The 6,546-nt window shown below is 48.2% G+C and overlaps 1 protein-coding gene across 3 annotated transcripts in view; it reads right to left on the bottom strand.

Moving 5' to 3' along the window:
* THRAP3 (thyroid hormone receptor associated protein 3) overlaps positions 1 to 6,325 on the bottom strand; it is a 35,608-nt gene extending 29,283 nt beyond the window's left edge. For all 3 annotated transcript variants that reach the window (XR_007508463.1, XM_049819892.1, XM_049819891.1), the window contains exons 1-2: positions 6,258 to 6,325; positions 1,047 to 1,112 (exon numbers count right to left, since the gene is read on the bottom strand). The gene's annotated coding sequence lies outside the window, so the exon portion shown is untranslated. The remainder of the gene's footprint in view (positions 1 to 1,046; positions 1,113 to 6,257) is intronic.
* Positions 6,326 to 6,546: the final 221 nt, after the last annotated feature.

Consider the following 6,546-nt stretch of genomic DNA (forward strand, 5'->3'; position numbering starts at 1 on the left):
AACAAATCCAAGAAAAAGCTGATTAGAAATGTGGATGCTTTCGCTACAAAAGTCAGGCAGCTGGATTTTCTGTTAAATGTGGAAGAGAAACATCCACAATAAATAAAAAAAAGGAAAACCTATTTCATCAGCTTTTTGCTTCCAAACCTACACAACCTGGGAACAGACAAGCAGAAAAAGCAGATCTTTCTCAAAACTAATGGCTTCCTCACAGTGCAGCACTACTATTTTGAGCAGTTTTTGAATGTGAACTGAACCCTTGTCAAAACTGTTGGGGGTCTGTGAATCCTTGTGCCTGTAGTTTCAGAACCCTCAAGAGAAGCAAGAAATGGTCCAATTTACATAAGAAAACTATTCACAAATCAGTTAACCAAAAGAATTCAAACTTGTACATAATCGAAGTTATTGTGCTACTCCCCACGCGGCAATGGAAGAATAAACTGTGGCCTCCAGTGAAGTTTTCAACCCTCTCAGGTCACTGCAGCCTGGAAACCAGCAGACTCTGCACACCAGTATTTCCTTCATTAGAGTGACCACAATGCACTTAAAAAATGTGGAAGTTATGCTTCCAGAGAAACAGTAAGTAATGTAAAAAACAATTGAATCTGGGGCTCTTCGGAGTATCTTCTGAAATACCCAGTACAGTTACAGCCAAAACTGAATCTGCCCTAAAGGATTACTCTTCATGCATTTAACCTATGAAAATACAAGCTCCAACAACTTTAATCTATAAGCTGCAACAAGCAAAACCATTCACATATTTACTCTCGAGTCAGCATTTGATTTATCTTTACCTTAACTTGAAACTCCTTACATCAGGGGAAAACAAGGAAAAGGATTTTCACAACTTGGTATAACATTAAAAGTTCTTTTAAAAAAAAACAAACAAAAACTCATGGGAGTTATTGCAAGCACAAGCCATCAGAACAGGCTATCCCCACACTCTGCTAGGCTATAGAACAGAGGTAAATGCTTGTCCACAGAAATCTCATACACAGGAAAAAAACTTATTCGAACAGATAGTTTTCAATGCTGTGTTTACATACCTTGTATAAGTCTCCCATCAATTATGTTTCTCAATACTGCTTTATTAGAAGCGATTGAGCTCTCACCTAAGTAAAAAAAGGGAAAAATCAAATTTAAACCAATCAAGATACCAGCAAATCATCACATTTTACAAGCATAGGGAAGTATTCTGATTTTAGCCATTCATCCCAGCACCATTTCCCAGTTAAAAAAAGGCTGCCAAAATTACTTAATCCAATCAGATAGCACACACGCAGATCCGGAACTCAGGAAACCAATCTCATCCACAGCCCTATAGGAGCAACTGTAATAATTTACACAGATACATAGGGCCTGAAATAATCAGGTACACAACCCCCACAAGATATCATGTGTACAGCCCTCTGTTAAGGCACAAGTTAACATCATTAATACTGAGCCTAATTCCCTTGAGAACAGGATTTCAGCTTAAGGCCCCCCCCACCATCACCTTTTGTGCTCTCAGAGCAGAGAAACCTATGAGGTTACTTGCCAAGCTTTCCTTTCTTCCTTTCACTCAACCAAAGGTAAAAGTGAAATGGAGGCAGCAGTGGGGAGGACATACGCTGGCTGGCGGTGCAAGCTATAGCACCCCTCGCATTACAGCAGGGGCTTTTTCGGGTTTTGTACAGCCACCTTACACTGTAAATCATGACAGGCTAAAAATGGCTGGATGATGAATTTGGAGATGAAATTATGAGCAGTCCATTCGCTCTTGTATCAAAGGAGTACTAGCTACGAGCAGGGCTTTGCAAAGAGGCCTCATTCTCCTACAAGTACAATGGGAGAAACATACAAACTATTTTCATATGTGATAGGAAAAAAGGGCACTGACAGAAAATTTCCTTGGGTAGAACGACTCCCCCTGCCCCCCCCCCCCCCCCCCCGCCACCCCTCCAGGACCCAGTGCTCCAGCGTTCCCACAGCAAGGCTGGGTGTCATCTCTGTGTGCCTTTTTTTTTTTTATGGACGCGACAGCTTCCGGTTACCATGGAGTGAAACAGCGCAAACACAATTCTCAGCTGGCATGAAATGTAATCCCAGGATTTTACTATTCATAGCTCTGACATGATAAAGCTAAATTAAGCAGGAACTCCTAACTTTCTCAAACCTAATAGCAGTGATTTAGCCTCTGCTAATGCTCTATTTCACTGTGAAGAGAGGAAGGATATTTTCCTTTATGATAAGAGAGACTCCAGACCTACAAACCCAGCCTGTCATCCAGAAACAAAATGGCACCTACTTGTTCCCAGGCACCACTTCAGCGTGACTCCAGCAGGAACAGGGGAGAGAAGATGAGCTTTTGTGCTAAATCTAACACCTTCTCCTCATCTTGGGACCCATTACAGAAACCCACAAAGCAGTTTTAAGCCATGATCCCAGGCTTGCCCAGCAGTGAGCGTTTGCTGAACAACAGCCTACCAGTAGAGGAACAGGGGTCACTCAAAGCACAAATAAGAGATACGCCAAGCACAAGGCAAGCCAGCACAACCCCAATGCTGACAGTTAGCCCTTTATACAGCCTGCACCTTGCACAAGCTCCACAGAGAGCCGGAACAGCTTTTGCAATTAACAACACTATTCCTCTCTCTTTCAATGCTCACGGCCTAAACTATACGGCTAAATATACAGCGGGGGTCCTGCCACGCAGAGGAACTCTCTGTACCATCATAATTCAGAGGAAACCATATGACCCAAGACCACTTTATTGTACTGGCACATGCAGCCATTAAACACAGTTCAGTATATTGTAAACTTTTCCTGATATGGAAAAAAAGTTCAAGGGCTACGTTGCTGCTTAAACAATTAACAAGTTCCAACAGGGCAAACTGTCATTTTGCAAAAACAAAGCCAAGTGAGCTACCAAAAAAAAAAACCAAAACCAAGCTTAAATGGCACTATTCTTTTAGGGAGCTAGTGATACAGCTACAAAGGGAACACCACACTTTTACAATGAAGAGCATCCTCAGGCCTAACCAGTCCGGGTCAGTACTTCCTAGGCCTCTCAAAGCAAGATTTCTTTTACAGTAGAGAAAGTGGAAGCAGGTGAGAAAAAAAATATGACATCTGCTGACTTGCTTGAACCACCACCTATTTTACATCCTGGTGTTTTATACATGTAATGTTTTTGTTTTCTAATAGCACCAACCATGCTAGGTGTCCACCAGCTCTTCTGCAGCATGCCGATCTCAAACGCCTCACCCGTGAACCCACAGGGCACAGGCCTGGCTTGACCTGAGTGACTATTTTCTCAAACAATTTACAAAGCTTCCTCACTTAAACAAGCTGGAGAAACCATCAGACAGCTAAATTGTATTACCATACCCCTAATAGCAGAACACCCCTTTAATTTACAATACACACAACAAAACTTTACTTTCATCGAAACAGAATTGGAAGTTAAGGTCAGGGAAGCACAGCTGCTCTGAAATCCCAGCATACAGGGAAACCTCTCTCCAGAGAGCACTCATTGAAGCACTAAGAGCAGAACTATGTCTTCCAGACATACAGAGCTTGCAGAGAGACATGGAATTAGCACGGAAGGAAAAAAAGCAGGAAGTCACCAGTGCATAACTCAGCAGAAATGCAGGCATGACTTCTGCAGATAAAGAACTACCCAGAGAACATGGGCATGGGTTCGTCACAACACACACCTGCCACTGCCAACACACGGTCTGTACGGACACGCTGCAGGACAGCAACATCTGCCACAACTCTAATGCATTTACAGCAAGCACCTCAAAAAAAGACCACGTGGACGGTGCTATAGGTGCCTCCTTACCATGGCCAGGTTGTTTCTTTACAGCAAAATGGCAGGTAAAAGGTTTCATCTTTTGATCCCTGGACAAAAAAGGATGTAAAAATGCAGGCATTCAAGTAGCAGGTGGCAAGGCCTCCCGCACGCTTGCTGGCGATGGCACGCTGCCCTAAGCCTTCCTCCTTCCTAGGGGCAGGAGCCCCAGTTGAAGGGGAACGGTGCAATGCCACAGCTGTCAGTTCAGGCTCCAGAACTCTGCAAACCCCCTGGGCTGAGATCGTATAGTTTACAGATCACACACTCTCACGTGTATCAACACCAATTTTGAAAAGACATCTTGGGACACTAAGGCCCATCTGCTAAAGTACTGCCTCAGTAGCAGCATTTTTAACCAGCAATATCAGCTTCTTAAGGACTTCAGAGATAACTCCTAAAATTGACTTTTCATACATGCCCCTCCCTGTTCCTGCTGAAGTAGGAATAACTAATTCACAGTAGGGAGGATGTGAAACAAAATATAAATAGCAGGATCCAAAGAAAATTTAGACATAATCACAAGGCCCTAGACTCTACAGACAATCCTAGGTCACAAAAACATACATATTAGACAGCTCCCTACAATAACTGCTTTATTTTATCCTCTTACCTGCTGTTTGATTGTGTAACTAATAACGCAGTTCACAGTCAGCCATTTCCTCACTCTGTGCTGGGCACCTGCAAACTGCCAGCGCAAGTTTACAGACGAACTACTAAACGCTCCAGAAGAAGGCACAGTTATGTCTAAATACTTATTTTTTTCTGTCTCTACAATATATTCCCTTATAGGCAATCTGAGAAGCTAAGCTTCAAAATATACCTTTTTCAATGAATGGAAATCAGGTTATGCAACATGAACCCAAAGAACAGATCTCCTCTTCAGCCACAGCACTTCAGGGCAGTGTCCACACAAAAGGCACATTAAAAACACACCTAAAATATCACATTGGCCTTACCAGAAACATTGACATAACTACCTGCCCTCGCTACTAGCGGGAAGGAATACTGCAAGAGTCCTTTGCAGAGAGTAATGGGATGATTTAATTGTCTGTGCTCTTAGGAAGGATCATCCTGAAAACATCCATTTGCTGATGCGACCCTGCAGCCTCTCACACGCGCGCTCTGTGCTGACACTGCCGCAAGAGCAGCAGATAAAGTCTCCTTCCACCCATCAGCTGTAAGACAACCTATAACGTTTCCCAAACGGTTTTACATATTGTTTATTTCAATGAACAAATCCGTTCTAACACCACAGCATCAGACACATCACGGTATATGTAAAAAACAAGAACAAGTACCCCACCTCTGACAAGTCCCAAGGAAACGCTGTTGCACCCCCTCCACATCTACGGAGTCCTCACAGATGCCTGCAAACAGAGGCGAACCTGCGCCTCCCAAGGCTGCTACACGGAGTACTGCTTATTCCAAACTTATCTCATCACTTTCTGGCACATAAATGCACTCAGAAGGCCACTCAGGAGGCAATTACAGTGACAAATGCCTTGTGGAGACTTTGAAATACATTTATAGACCCCTCAAACACATTAATCTCCCCAAAACAACAACAGTTAGGGACACAAGCCCTCGTCAGCCTGGTGAAAATAAAGATACAGGGCTCACAGGTGGCTCTGTGCCACCACAAAGCCCATTCCACCCCGTCACCTGGGGTTCTACCAAACTTCACTTTTAAACAAGGAGACACAGAGCGGAGAACGCGAGCGAACAAACCCACCCTTGCTGCACCGAGATGGGCACGGTGCTGCGCGCCGCTGCGTGAGCTCTGCGAGAGCTACGTACCCTCGGGGGTTCAACCCCAGCCCGCGGGGTCGCGGCTACGACCCGGACAAACCGCAACCCCTGCAAACTGCCGCTCCCCCCCTCCCCCCCCCCCCGGTCCCGCCCGCCCAGGGAATACAGGCAGCCCCTCCCCTACCGCAGCGAGCGTGCGAGGACCCCGCACACACCCCGCCACCACGGCGAAGGGAGAAAACCTACGGGGACGGGCCCGAAGCGGGGCAGGAATCTCCGAGGACGGGGCCCGGAGGCCCGGGCGGAGAACGGGAATCTCCAGGAACGGGCTGGGCCGGGACAAGGAGGAGGAGGAGGAGTCTCCGGGGTCGGGCCCCACCGGGACAGCGGCAGCCTTCGGGGACAAGGCCCGGGGCGGGCGGGGGGGGAAGGGGGGGCCGCGGGACCGCGCCCGGCACGTGGCGGCGGCAGCGGCGGGGGGGGTGTGGGGGGTGGGTGTGGGGGTTGGGTAGCGCCGCGCAGAGGCCCAGAGCGGGCGGGGAGAAGGCGGGCGGCCGCGGAGGGCCCTCGGAGCGAGGCGGAAGGAGGGAAAGGGAGGGGATAAGCCCGGTGGCGAAGAGGAGGACAGGGCCGGGCCCCGCCGCGGCGAGCCGGGCCTACTCGCACTCACCGGACCCCGCGCCGCCCGCGGCCTCCTCAGCAGCCAGGCGCCTCCCTCCTCCTCCTCCTCCTCACGCACTTCCGCTTCGCGCCCGCCCGCCGCCCGCCCGCGGGGGCTGCCGGGAGCCGCAGTCCGGACGCCCCTCCGAGCTTATTGGCTGGCAACGACGGGCGGACTACAACTCCCAGCGGGCACTGCGCAATGGTGTCACATCATTTCCGTCTCCTCCCCTTCCCGCCCCTGGCGCCACGGAGAGGGCGAGGCTTCCGGCGGGGAGGGGTGGGGTTACGGGGTCTGG

The sequence above is a fragment of the Accipiter gentilis genome, chromosome 17, assembly GCF_929443795.1.
Source record: "Accipiter gentilis chromosome 17, bAccGen1.1, whole genome shotgun sequence".
Classification (NCBI taxonomy): domain Eukaryota; kingdom Metazoa; phylum Chordata; class Aves; order Accipitriformes; family Accipitridae; genus Astur; species Astur gentilis.